Below are 13543 nucleotides of genomic sequence, written 5' to 3'. Positions count from 1 at the left end.
GAATGAGGAGTTAACAGGTACCTCTTTTCACAAGTGAATTTTTTTTGTAGCTGCTTTCTTCCCTCATAGAGATTCGTTGAGAGTACTATATAATAACATTAACTTCCTCTAAAATGTGAGGAAATAAAAAAGACGAAAAATATTTTTTAAAAAATGAGGTAAAATGTTTATTAGCAGACCAAATGTATTGGAAATGAGGTTAGTATAAATGAAATAGTGTGGAAGTTAAACAAGGTGCAAAGATCAGACATAAACGTTAATATATTTAGAGTTAATTTTGCGACAGCTTACGACAGTTTACAGACAGTTCTGAGTTTGTGACAGCCTAGGACAGTTGAAGGCAGATTGTAGCTTGACTTAATCCGAGAAAGCTTTCGGAAGCAGAGATGAACTGACATCAATCGACGATAAAGAGACCTTGACAAACAACTAAGACGTGGACATTACCGCTTAGAAGCTAACGTATATTCACAGAATATGTTGGTGTTTTTTGTTTTCTGTATTTTTTGTGTGTTGTTTATTTATACCTGTGAACCGTTGTCAGCAATCTGAGACGATGACACGACCAGAAAAGAAGATGCAAGAGATAGAAAACAGGAAAACACCGTTTGGGTTTGGTTATTCTTGTCGAGGTAGGTTGAACACGTGATGTCACAATTATATGTTTATATATGTGTGTACTACAAACAATAGATAAACCACCAAAATGATTTGCAAAAACCCAAATGAATGCTTGCTATTTTTTTTAATAACGTTTCGACAACTGTTATGAAAATGAAGAAGACCACAATGAAAGAGAAGTAGGTGGAAATGAAATACTGCTGCGTATCGTCCATCATCAAGATTCAATAAGTGAAGCTAGTCAAACTATAATTAATAGTAGCATTAGTAAAGATAGTTGTAAGTGCAGACGTGGAATTATAAGAGTAGTGGAATTATCGGAGGAGTGGAATTATAGGAGTAGTATTAAAAGTAGAAATAACATGATGGTATTAGTATATAGAGTAGATTAAGTAGAAATAGTAGAGTAGTAATATTAATAAAAAACAGCATTAGTATTACTAGTAATAAAAGTAATAAAAAGTAGTACTGACCACTAATAATAGTAATGATAGTATAAGAAATTGCATTAAGAGTAGAAAAAGCAGTACTAATACAAATAGTAAATGCAGACATAGTAGAGAGAGAAATATAAGTAATAGTAGTAGTGTTATTCGCTATAAGCTTAGAAATAGCAGTAGTATGAATAGAAATTGCAATAGATGTACTAGTTGTAATTGTAGTAGTAAGAATAGAAAAATAGTAGTAAAAGTAGAGGTAGCAATAGCAAGTAGAATCAATAAGTAATAATGATAAGTAGCAATAGTCGTAATATTACAAACAAGAGTATTAGTAGCAGAAGTAATATTAGTAGTACTAAGAATATAAGTGTATCGATTATAGTAGAAGTAATATTAACGACAGAGGTAGTAGTATAAATGAGAGTAGACGAATAAATAGTAGTAAGAAAAGAAGTATTAGAAATAGTAAAAAAGGTAGCAATCAGAGTAATTATAGAAGTAGAATTTCAAAACCAGTATTTATAATAGTAGTAGTAAGAGTAGAAATAGTTATAGTAACACTAAGTTATAATAGTACTAATATGACTAGTAGTAGTAAAGAGAGAAAAAGCAGTAATAATAGTAGCAGTAGTATTAACGACCGAAATAGTAGTACTGAGCATAGAAGCAAGAATTTTTACTAGTATGAAAAAGGGACGTATAAGCCGTAGTAGGAGTAGAACTAGCCATGGATGTAGTAGTATTGTGAAGAATGTACAGTGCAAATTCCTCTCCCAACCTACTCGAAAGAACTCGTTGTGCATTGCCCGCGGTGCCGTAATCGGCCAGGTGTTAAATGGCCAGCAACGCGTTTGAGTTCAGGTGTTTTCTCCGTATTGTTGTCTTTATGTTGATGGGTTTCTTTTTAATTACGATGATCAGGTTTTGCCTTTGGCAGACAGGAATATCTCGAAACCGCATTACGAGATAACAATCATATCAGCGTGGGCAATCTGCGCGAGGCAGAAATCGAACTTTTCTTATACGAGGTCGATATACTGTGTTCATGTCGTCGCAAAAGAGTAGTAGTGCTTCAATGACTATATTATAGCCGATAGGATCGAACCTAAGCGAAGCCGATTCCATAGTCAACAACGGTATTCATTGCACCAACCACAATTATGGTAATTGCACTGTACGTGTCAAATAGATCATGATATAATGAAAGAGATAATGGACTAATAGCTATTAGTGTGTTTATATTTATATATAACTATGTCATTGTATATGATGAGCACTTAAACTAATGAATCGTTAATATATCCGATTTTGTGTAGAAAGATAAGCAATAAGCATCAATGAGTAAATATTCCCCAAATTTCAGTTTCTTTTAAAGCATTTTAAAGGGGTTTATAGAGCATAATATAGTCATAGTATTCCGTTTGTTTTTATTTAGATTTTCATTTAATTTGATTCATATTCATAAGCACCCCAATAAACAAGATTCTCTGAATTTCAATTTTGTGTTATTTACGATTTGAATGTGAGACATTTAATAGAATCGAAATCATGTAATGGATTTTGATTTTTTAAAAATCCAATATGGATTCTAGTAGTGTATCATTATTTGGAACTTGTGAAGAATTTGAGCTAGACGTAACTCACCATCCTCTCGGCTTTGCTCGGAACATGACGTCATGCGTTCGCGTTTAACTGTAATGTAACGTAAGACGTCGATCAATGTGCGGCAAAGGAGAAGAATTCCTTTGGAAAAAATATTGCAAAAAAAAAAAAAAAAAAAGAAAAAATCAGCGGGATCAGTCGGGAGCTTCTCGACAGTTATCTTTTCGAGTTTATGTGGAGACAAAAAATTGATGTTGATCCTTTTGTCGCCATCTTAAACCATATATCGGAAAGCTACCCGATTGGGTTGGGTGAAGTTTCTTCCACACCCGCGGTCTCTTTCTCACCCGAGTTTAACATCGTTTGATGCGACTATAGAAAGGTTTACCTAATCATAAGGGAATATCCAGACTGTTTTAATTGAATTTCGTTTAACCAATCGGTTGCCTAGCCCCACCCTGCATGAAAGAAAAATTATATATATATAAGTTTATTAGGTACAATTTTATTATATTTAAATGTTTTCAGTATTTTCCTTGTTTTCCTTAGTCAGTATTTTCATTGTTGCTTTTATAATAAAAAAAAAAAAGCCGGCGCGATAGACGTTGTGTCAAACAAAGCCGAATATCTGGTTAGTTTCGTTTGATTCAAACTCTGCACAAGTACTCATTATTTATAAATTTTATTATCTGTAATGTTAAAGTTACCCTTGTATTATTTCAGTTATTCTATTAATTAATTAAGTGCTCTCTGTTTCCGCTAAGCCAATATATATATATATATATATATATATATATATATATATATATATATATATTGGCAGCAAGTCAATATTCAAGCACATCTGATTGAACACGATAGAGTTATTCTTTTTTTAGATTTTTCTGGATATCTTTTCCATTCGCCGAGCGGTTGGTTTCTTTTTTCAGCTGGTGTCTTGTACAGAATGGCGCCCTAACGTAAACTATAAAATAAAATAAAATCGAAATTAAAAATAAAAATTAATCGCCCCCCACCTTCCTGAATCCATCTTTATAACAAATTAAAAAATATATAAATATACCATCGCTTAAAACAAAAGGAAAAGTAAGCGATAACAACAATTGCTCCTGATGATAATCGGACTCACCGATAGAAAGCGCCTGAGAAGAATAGAATATGGCTAAACAACGTTTGGGCGCCATTCTATACAACGCCAGCTGAAATAAAAAAAAGACCGCTCGGCGAATGGCAAAGATATCCAGGAAAATCGGAAAAAAGAATAACTATCTAGTGTTCAATCAGACGTGCTTGAATATATATATTATAGTGTGTGTGTGTGTGTTTATATACGATTGTAAAAATATATAGTTTTAATGCATATATTCAATACACCATCATTGATAAGAATTTTCCCAGGGATAATAGATTAGATAAGCATTTTAATAACACCTTACTTTAATTATAGTTCTCGATTATTAAAAATCTCGCTGCTTCAATATTAGGATATAATAACACTGAAATACACAAGACTTCCTCGCTACATGTTAAACTATAGATATCAATAGTATAACCGAAAATAATTGTAATTGTAGAAATAACAACAGGTATATATTAAATAGAAACTGTTTGATTGCAAATGTCGTATACAAATGTGAAACAGTGATTTTAAATAACACTAAGGCTTATGTCAGTTCTACAAACCCTACTTTCAAGAATAAAATTAGGAATCAATTGTGTTCTTAAAAAATTGAAACAAATGAAGAACCTTATAAAATTCCCACTTCTTTATTTAGATGTGTTAGTGCTTTAGTCAAAAGTAAGATTCATTATATATTAAAATTTTAACGTTGACGGAGTTAATAACCAAAGGGCAGATAATTTTCTTAACGCTCAGGAGAGCGTAACAATTAAACACTATTGAATCGCTAATGAAAAAAAAATAATAGACAATAGTTCTTACATTTAAAAGCGATAAATTTGTGCATAAATTTTGACGATGTATCGTGACTCGGTGGAAAAATATCAGGCTGCCGTTTGGGCAGTTAGAATTCGATCCTTGTTAAAAGTGTTGGCATGCTGACGACGGGTGATGCCCAGAAACACGTGTTCATGAATAACTTTTATGCACAGAAAAAATATTTATTAAATATTTGAATAAATAACATTCAAATATTTGATAAATAAAATTAACAATAATGACAGAAACGAGGCGACGTAAATTTAGGAAGTGCAGGTAATTCCCTCATATATATATATATATATATATATATATATATATATATATATATATATATATATATATATATATATATATGTATATATATTATATTTTGTGTACAGAAAGTTGTTAGTTGAGACAGATCATTGGTACCGTCGGTTTCAAGCCCGATAATAAGGCTCGTTTAAGGTATCCTTATCAAGCTCTCTTCAGCCAATATTCGTATATATATACATTAATTTTGGGGGTTCCTCTATAAATGAAGCCATTATAGGGAAATAATTTAACATTTCCTATGAAATTGTTTTATCCTCAACACGAACAAAAAATATTATACTTATTGCTAGATTCCAAAACGCATTAGAAATATAGGGTAGTACACATGTTCTCTCCCTAAAATATGTACTAATATGTCACCCTTCGACAACCGGCAATTTGTTTATATAAATTGTCACTGCATTGGTAGTTCAGTGACTTGGGTATTTCTGTACCGTAATTCTACTGCTTGATAATTCTACGTCTTGAGTAACTGCATTCAGTGTAAACGAATACATTCCATGCCAACTATGTTTTAGTATATAGACAATTATATTTTGGATGGTAGTCTTTTCAATTTTTTATATATTTTCTTACTTATTTCATGTAATGTGTTCACTGATTTTTGCAGTTACTACGTGGTATTCCATGTTAGCGCAACAAATTATTTCGCGTGATATTGTCGAAAAAAAGTTTTTTTTGCATTTTACGTCAATCGAAACAATAACACTATCATTCTAATGAATAAATATTAAATACTATGGCAACAAATAGTTACTTCAATCCTTTATCAAAGAATAAAATCTTACGTTTCGGAATCAACATAGCCGTTTGCTTTTCATTTACTTAACACGTTAATTGTAGAATTATATTAGTGGATAAAATGCTCTTCTTAAACGAATAATCTTTGAGATTATTTAGATTTCTATTTCTCGAACGATTAGCATGATGCATTTTATTTACACTCTCACACACACACAGATATATATATATATATATATATATTTAGTAATGTGATTGATAAATTATATATATATATATATATATCTAAATTACAACGAGCACTTTTTCTTTCCCTGTATTTTAATTAAACTAGTAATTTTACTATTACATTAAAATACACTCTGCTCTTTAGACTATTGTTCTAATTTCCTTTAAATATATATATATATATATATATATATATATATATATATATATATATATATATATATATATATATATATATATACCGGATACAGAATACACTTTTTAATAACCTGCCCTGAACAGTGCTTATCCTGAGTTCTGTCTTCTCTTGAATCTTCCGATGATTCGGTTTCAGAATATCTATTTCATTGAAATAAATAAAAATAGTAATTTCTGTGCATATTCACGACAACAGACGATTGTTTTAAATATCTTGGAGAATATGAAGACATTTATATCGACAGTAAATCAATCAGTCAGCTCTGATATTATAGAGGATATATTTTGTTGAACATAGAACAAAGATGTATATCAGATATAAACGTTGGAAAGATATCTCAGTAAGATACACTGTATGATAGAGAAAACCATCCGTAGGCTTATATTACATTTTCTTTTTCTCTTAATTTAGACAAAGGAAGATCCCAGTGAAGACAGAACTTAGGATGAGCACTCTTCAGGGCAGGTTATACAAAAGTATAGGAGATTTACAAACTGTACCTTAGGGTGGAACATACAGGTAGGTTTGTTGTAAATCTGTGTGAGATAATAAACAGAAGAGAAACTATGACAGAACCTCCATTAACCTCGTCTTTTTTTTTGAATGGCTAGCTTTATAGTTTAATAGTAAAGCAACAAATGTGCCGAATACGGCTCGTTTGATAAGGTCCGTTCGTGGGTTGAAATAAATTTATAATGTGATTGGACTAAGTTTCTTTCTTTTAACCATTATACTTGCTCTGCTTCGTATTGGGCTCTTACACTAAGAATTTTCTACAAGAACTGGCTTCCACTTTCGGAACAATTCTGTTTGTCTATCTGTCTGTCTGTCTTTCTCTCTCTCTCTCTCTCTCTCTCTCTCTCTCTCTCTCTCTCTACACACACACACACACACTATATATATATATATATATATATATATATATATATATATATATCAACCCTGTATTGTAGCGTTGCCCGGGAACGAAATGTTACGAAATTTCAATGCGCAAGCTCAACCTAGAATTAATGATGCATAATACTGCATGATAGCAGCATTAATATGAATATAAAAATTAGCAAAACATGTGATGCTCCTACTATTACTATGAATAGTAATAACCTTATCGAAAATAGTAAGAATAAAAATAGTAATAACAATAATTACTATAATATAAATACTGAGAAAGATATAGTACAATAAATAATGATACTACTGACAGCAATGCTTATAATGATATTGATATAATTAACTATAGCAATAAACGTACTGCTGATAACATTAACTAAGAAAGCAAAGTAACTATTAAAAATAATTTTAATAAATAAAACCACAGCAATAATATTAACAGCAAAATAATAACTCTAACGAATGACCGCATCAATAATATTGACAATATTAAAAGTAACTTAAAATAAAAAAGAATTCTACTAATAAGAATACTAAGGTTACTATAATAATAATAATAATAATAATAATAATAATAATGACAATAATAACAATAATAATAATAATACAAACAAAAGAGTATGAATAATTGTAAAATTAGTAAAAAAGTAATAACAATATTAAAGAAATACTAAATCCACCTAGAATCCCATTTATTCACCATTTTTATATAATATATTAAAATTAAATTTAATGTTTACGGTGAAATCAAAATACATTTTAAAATAAAATCGATTTGGGCGGCACACTGCCTGGAGGCAAAAGATGCTTTAGTCGTGCCCTGGTTTGAGCGCCTCGTAATGAATTCTATGTTTACGATATATTTTTATTGAATTGTTTGGTGAAATAAGAACCTTTAAAATAAATTTAATTTCTGTTTTTTGGTATAAATGGAACCATAAATATGAACTGTGCTGTTTAGATTTGATTTTCAAAAAAATCCCATGTTTATGCTAAAAAAAAGAAAAAAAAATCGGAAACACTGTGAATTTGTGCGACACATATGCCGTAATCGTACTCTGGACCAGACACCATGTTTTTATAATATATTTCATTAAATAGTTGCAAGACATTATTTTTCAAAAGCCCGGTTCTTATTCAGTATATGCAGCTTTAAAATCAAAACAAACTGTTAATGCTATTTTAACATAAATCAAACAGTGAGAACAACAACAGCAACAACAACAACAACAACAACAACAATAATAATAATAATAATAATAATGATAAAATTATTATTATTATCATTATTATCAGTAGTAGTAGTAGTAGTAGTAGTAGTAGTAGTAGGTAAAAAAGAATAAGACAAAGTCCGATAAATACAGGGTGACCTAAAAAAACAGAGGACATTCAATTGTTTTTCTGAGCATTTTACAGTCAAAGGAGAAAAAAAAAAGGCCCAAGTGTTTTGATGTGATGTTTTGAATATAATAAATTAGTTATGACCAAACTTTAATTTATTCGGACAAAACGCAAAGAAACGGGGCTTAATTAGGGCTGGGACACGTTTTTTTTAGTCACCCTCTAGAAGGAAAGAAAAAAACCCGCATACATTTTCGAAGAACGATTGTTACAATTTATGAAATAACTTCCAAGATAATAATATGATTACATAAATCTATTTCACTATGGAGCTGTTAACTATTTGCAGAAATCTTAGTTTATGAAGAAGCTGTGATATTTTCGATACGACAGAACAACGCACATAATTCATGCATTTTATCAATATACTTTAATAACGGAGGTGTTACTTTTTAACAGCAACAAAAGAACCCAACACATTCAGAGAATGCTTAAATAGTTAATCAAAAAAAAAGTTTTAGTTAAAAGAAATTGGAAAAACGTATTTATGCAATAAATGTTTGGATAACTAATTTTAAATTTCTTGCGGCACTGCAAGGTATTTACTTTGATGGCAGTAGACGATTGAGGATCTGTTTTGTACGAATCATAATTGGCGACACGGAAATCCGTTTTAACATTGTTTTTAATGAAGCAAAATTAAAGCAACAATAGTGTTCTTTTATTCTGTTTAGAGCCTCAACATGGATTAGAGTGTAATGAAAACGGAGTAACAGAAATGGTAAAAAAATCACGCAATTTTTAATAAAATATAATGAGAATAAATGTGTATCTTCGTTTCGATGAGTAAGCTAAATAATTTATTTAAATTATGATTTTATTTTTTTAATGTAAGTTAAACGTAGAAACAGTGTTTATACGATATATAATAATAATAATATAATAATAATGATAATAATAATAATAATAATAATAATAATAATAATAATAATAATAATAATAATAATAATAATATAAGTATATTCGGAGTCAATACTCAGATTTTTTTCGTGTCTGAAAATACGAAGTTATTTTCTGAAAAACGACTGTTTATAATGTAAATGTATACGTCTAACTACTAATGGATTAATTTGGTTATTCTCTTAAACTAAGCACAAGAGGGGAGCGGATATTAATTTAATTGTTTAGACTAACGTAGTATGTAGTAAATGGTTGTATTTAATAAGGTGAACAGTTTTTTCATGGTATGATGGCATGTATGGCTATGAAGAAAAACACTCCTTATATTCTGCGTTCCGTAGGAGGACTTAATTTCATGAAGTGGAGACATCTTGCTACTACTAATGTGGAATTACGTATTTGAGAGAGTGAGACAAAGAGGACAAAATGTAACAATTATGAAAGAGTGATGATATATGCGTTTTCGTGTGTGAAAACACGCTGTAGTATTTTTTGGAAATAGGGAGTGTTAGATATTTGAATAAAGAGTGTAATCTTATGTTCCTATACTGTTGAACGTTATAGAGGAAAATCAATTTTATTTTATTAAAATAGAAATAAGCTAAAAGTGTATATATAAGAAGGAAACATTTTCTCACTTTTTTAGAATCGTACAAAAAATACGCTAAGGCAATTACATTCATTGTGAAATAGTATTGAAAATCGACCGTAAAGTTCTCTTATATTAGCGTGAAACACTATTTAGATACCTTTTTTTTCTTTTCATCGATTTCCCACACGACGTCACCATCTTTTCTTTCTTTGTTTGTTACTGATAATGATAAACCACTCACATTGACACGTGTGACCAGGCGCATGTGTGCGTCAGAGAGAGAGAGAGAGAGAGAGAGAGTGAGAGAGAAAGAGAGAGAGAGAGAGACAGACAGACAGATAGACAGACAGACAGAGACAGAGAGAGATACAGAGAAATAAAGGAAGAGAGAGGGAGAGTGGCTCATTGAATAAGAGAAGAGCATAGATGTGGTCTTTATGAGTTCTTTCCCTTGGGACTTCGCCGGTGGCAACAAAAGTGCCGCTTATATCATTGTGATTTTGCAAGGCAGAATATAATAACAAAAGTATATTAAAGATGGCGGTTGATATTTTGAGAGGCAAATTAGTCGGAAAAGAGCATGCACTATCCTTCTGGCGAAGGTGCATGCTGTTCTGGAAGATGTGGGTAACAAAATTATACACCGTAAATAACAATGATTTGCAGTTGTATTGTCTGAAAGATGCATAATTATTTTTGTATAAAAAATAGTGGAGTTGAAGATAAACGAATTAAGAAACAAGGGAGGCAACTTTTATGTGTCAGAAAACCAAAACAATAAGGACTACTCTTAAGATACCTCCTTTACATATATAGTTTAGCAAAGAGAATGCTATTTCAAACTTGGATCCGACATAGCGACGGTCTAACGAACGACCAGCATCTCTTATGTCATCTCCTAAAGTGTAACTCTTCCAGATCTTGATAGTAGCGATGGCAACATGCTAGTGTGAGAATTATGTCGTGTGGAAATCCTGGCAGAGCAAACCACGGAATATATGTTTGGCAGAAAAAGGTTTTATATCCGTAACCAAGCTTACAGGGCTCTACAAAAAGTCAGCATCAGGATCCGTCGTCGTCTAGTGTTCTCTTCATCTGCTTGTGGCATGCAAAGATCTGTCAGATGTAAAACTACAAATCAACGGAGTGAAAGTTGTAATGCTTCTTGTGTGAAATTTTATTGTTTGTTTTTGGCACACCCTCCCTCATCTTCGTGCGCCATCGCTGAATCTTGCCACGTTGTATATTAGAGCTTAAAAAAACAATACTTTCGCAGCTTAACGACAATACGATACGACCAATGTGGAAGACTTCATACAGACTAGACTATAATAGAAGTATTCTATTGGGAAGTTCTTTGTCGAAGTCGTACTCGCTTAACGAACAAACAAATCCGTTCTTATGAAAATGATTAGACGATCTAAAAATCCTATTTAAAAATTAGACGTGGAAGACAAACTAACAGATATGGTAACTTATACCAATGTCCCAAAGCACCTAATCGTGATAAAAATAGTAGCCTACTTGTTTCGCCCAGTTGGTCTACACGCGCTTTTCCTAAATTTGTGATTTCTCGTAGAAGTATTTATTTAGGGTTAGGATTAAGTTAGGGGTTGAGTCTTACGTTTCACGATGACATTGATGAAAATCACACAAAGTGAAGAATAAACAATACTGTGGAACGCATCGGGGAATGGTGGATATGTATCTGTGCAAGTTTATATGGATGCAGAAATATAAGGAAATAATAATCTCGACGACCTAAGAGTTCACTAACATTTTTATTTGTTCGACTTCGTTTACATTCAGCATTTTTCCATTGTTTTGTCAATTTGCAATAGTTAAATAACTGCGATTTCTTAACTCATACTTTTTTACACAGGCATCACCACTTATCAAGGCCCAGAGGCAACTCGTGGATAAGTGTTAAATAGTGTACAGTAGTAAAATATAGTAATCGTTAGTAATGGACATTCGGTAAATTTGTTAACTTAAATGGAACGGCTCATCAAGAACTTGTTTACGTTGAACTTGAAGACAATCAGATTGTAATCAGCTGGAAAGCAGGAAAAAGGAAGGGTAGCACTTCTAAAAGGAAGCTTTGTTCATGAAATCTACGTTTAGATTAAGCCACAGATAAAGAGTGTAGGAAATTATTGATAATGTTTTCAGTTAGACAAGTGCTTCTTGTGAAAGTTTGGTTAGGGTGGGACCATAGATTGAAGCTCAGACGAGCACCTGCCATGAAAATAACGATACAACAGAGACAAACTCGTAACATTTCTTCTGTGAGATAGAGGTTGCAGCGAAGAGAAAAGGACATCTCCTACGAGGCTACGAAGTCTATTTTGAACTCTATCAAGGCAGGATAAGTCCTTTCTAGCAGCTCCTGCCTAGATGTGGCAACAGTACTCCATCCTTGGACGTACCTGGCCCTTATATACATAGAGAATTGCATCAGAAGTGAGGTATCTACTGGATCGATAGAAGGATCCCACCATTTTCCCAGCGGCCTTGGCAACGGATTTGATGTACGTGTTAATTTCTCTTTATATATTTCTTACTTCCATTTGACTTACACGTTTTACATGTGCTATTTTAAAGTTAGTATTTTATAAAAGCATATAGATTCATTGTTTGTAATGATATACATATTTGTGATAAATTGATCAATTTAAACCCGTTTCTCATTTTCTTCTCACTTGTGTCATATCAGTCAATGAGAGCTTCCGTGTAAGCTAACAAAAAACAAAAACAAAAAACAAAAAAAGTTTTCTATACCCAAGCCACAATATGTAAGGCGTGTCTTATTTCATGAACTGTGCTCTTTACCGTTTATTCGCAGGTAAATATTTTTGGTACACATGACTGGTGCTCTTCATAACCTTTCAATTCGTATACACACATTTCTTTTTATTTTCTATACACGTCTGAAATTTATCTTCTCCACTATGAATACCCGTTCAACAAATTCTACAAAGAGTGGTTCTCTACTTAACATAGTCAGAGCTCAAACTTGTATCTTAATATCCATTGTTTCTCTCATTAATACGTCGCGACCTAACCTATATAGATATATAGAGTTTGGTTTCTTCAACTCGTCTGCTATATCAGGCAACATAAATTAACGATGCGTCAGAAAATGTTTGTTGACATTTTTGGTATTTTGAGGAACAAGTGCCAAACATTAGGGATTTTAGCTTTCAACATAATGTGTCTGTACGACCTCGTTTACTGAACGCATATATTCTCTTAATCGTTATGTTTTGAGACGGTAGATTTTTAGTAACATATACCCGCTGCTTTGCTTGGATCAAGTCAATAATTGAAATTCAGATTTCTTCATTGATTTAAAAATTTGAAAAACTGAAGCTCCAACTGCAATAAAGTTCCTGTATTACTTTACTCTTTATCTTTTTAGCTTATGCTATTGTTTGCTTTTCTTAACTAAGTAGAGTATTTTTACACAGATAAGTTGGCGTTACATTGAAAATTTAATTTTCAGCTTAATTTTATTACACACACACACACACACACACACACACACACTCTCTCTCTCTCTCTCTCTTTCTCTCTCTCCACAGATATATATTTATATATATATACACGTATATATGTATATATATAATTAATAATAATTATTATTAAATAATGATCATCATTTTATACCT

This window comes from Euprymna scolopes, chromosome 16, assembly GCF_053919585.1.
Source record: "Euprymna scolopes isolate OS-2025 chromosome 16, ASM5391958v1, whole genome shotgun sequence".
NCBI lineage: Eukaryota > Metazoa > Mollusca > Cephalopoda > Sepiida > Sepiolidae > Euprymna > Euprymna scolopes.
Note: the sequence above shows the minus strand (reverse complement) of the source record.